The sequence below is a fragment of the Marmota marmota genome, unplaced genomic scaffold (genome assembly GCF_001458135.2).
Source record: "Marmota marmota marmota unplaced genomic scaffold, marMar, whole genome shotgun sequence".
Classification (NCBI taxonomy): Eukaryota; Metazoa; Chordata; class Mammalia; order Rodentia; family Sciuridae; genus Marmota; species Marmota marmota.
Window position 1 is genome coordinate 1 of NW_026010288.1, and position 1,093 is coordinate 1,093.

At 50.0% G+C, this 1,093-nt stretch overlaps 1 long non-coding RNA gene across 1 annotated transcript; it reads left to right on the forward strand.

The window, feature by feature from the left end:
- Nucleotides 1-7: 7 nt before the first annotated feature.
- On the forward strand, nucleotides 8-742 carry LOC125614915. Its single transcript, XR_007345492.1, has 2 exons — nucleotides 8-151; nucleotides 191-742. It is a non-coding gene; the product is annotated as an uncharacterized LOC125614915 (long non-coding RNA).
- The last annotated feature ends 351 nt before the right edge of the window (nucleotides 743-1,093 follow it).

Consider the following 1,093-nt stretch of genomic DNA (forward strand, 5'->3'; position numbering starts at 1 on the left):
GATGGGACTTTGGACAAGTCATCATGTCTCTAAGGCTTAACCAGTGTTCCCCTGCACAGTGGTATCATCCTAGAATCTACTTCCTAGCAATATCACCAGGCATGTGTGAGATGACACAAACCATGTTGTCACATGTCTGTAATGCACAAAAGTAGGGCTAAAATATGGAAACAGGTAAACTGTCACATAGAGTAGAGCCAAGAACAGGCCTAGTCTCCCACCTCATGACTTTGAAAATGCTGTTTTCCTTCCTGGCCTTCTTTCTCCGTCTGCATCTTGAGGGATTTGAAATGCGATTAGTGGGGATGTCCTCACCTCCCAGAGCCACCCACTTTGTTACCTTGTTCTCTTTGGGATGACTGAGAGTAAGCACATCCCTGGGCACCTTAGGGACCCCCAACAATGAAATTCTGGCCTTTTCCCCCTTTCCATTCTCTGTGTCCCAGTCAGGGTACATGGAGACGGACTGCCCTTATTTCATGGAAGTGCTGTCTCTCTCTTCTTTCTTCTTTTGTTTTTTGGTCTCAGGGAGTGATCCCAGGGGCGCTTAACCCCCTGAGGTTAACTTTGAACTTGTGCTCCTCCTTCCTCAGCCTCCCAAGCTGCTGGTATCACAGACGTGCACCACCATGCCTGGCCTCTTTCTCCTTTTCCATGTCACCTCATGGGGCCTCCATTTTCTCTAACCTAGTCTCTGATCTCCACGTGTTTGCCTCTCTGTTTTTGTACCTATTGGGAGGCTGAAAAAAATACTGTCACATGGCAAAGGCAGGCAGGTGTCCCCAGGATCATAGAAGTTCTTAATCCAAAGGAAACACTATGGGAGATGACTGAGCCCTGAGCTAGGAAGTGAGGACTCTGCCTTTTCCTCTGGAGTCTGTCCTTGTCCTAGTGTCTGGGCCAGTCCCTATGTGACACTGGGCCTCAGTTTCCCACTTGTCCAGTGAAGGGTTAGAGAGGAAGTGACACATAGGCCTTCTGCTGCATAGTTCCCCAGGCTGGGCAGTGTTGGGCAGGGTGGTGCTGCAGAATCCCAGGTTACTGTTTTCCCAGGTAGGTGCAGGTGTGCCCTGCTTGGTGCAGCCTGGCCTTG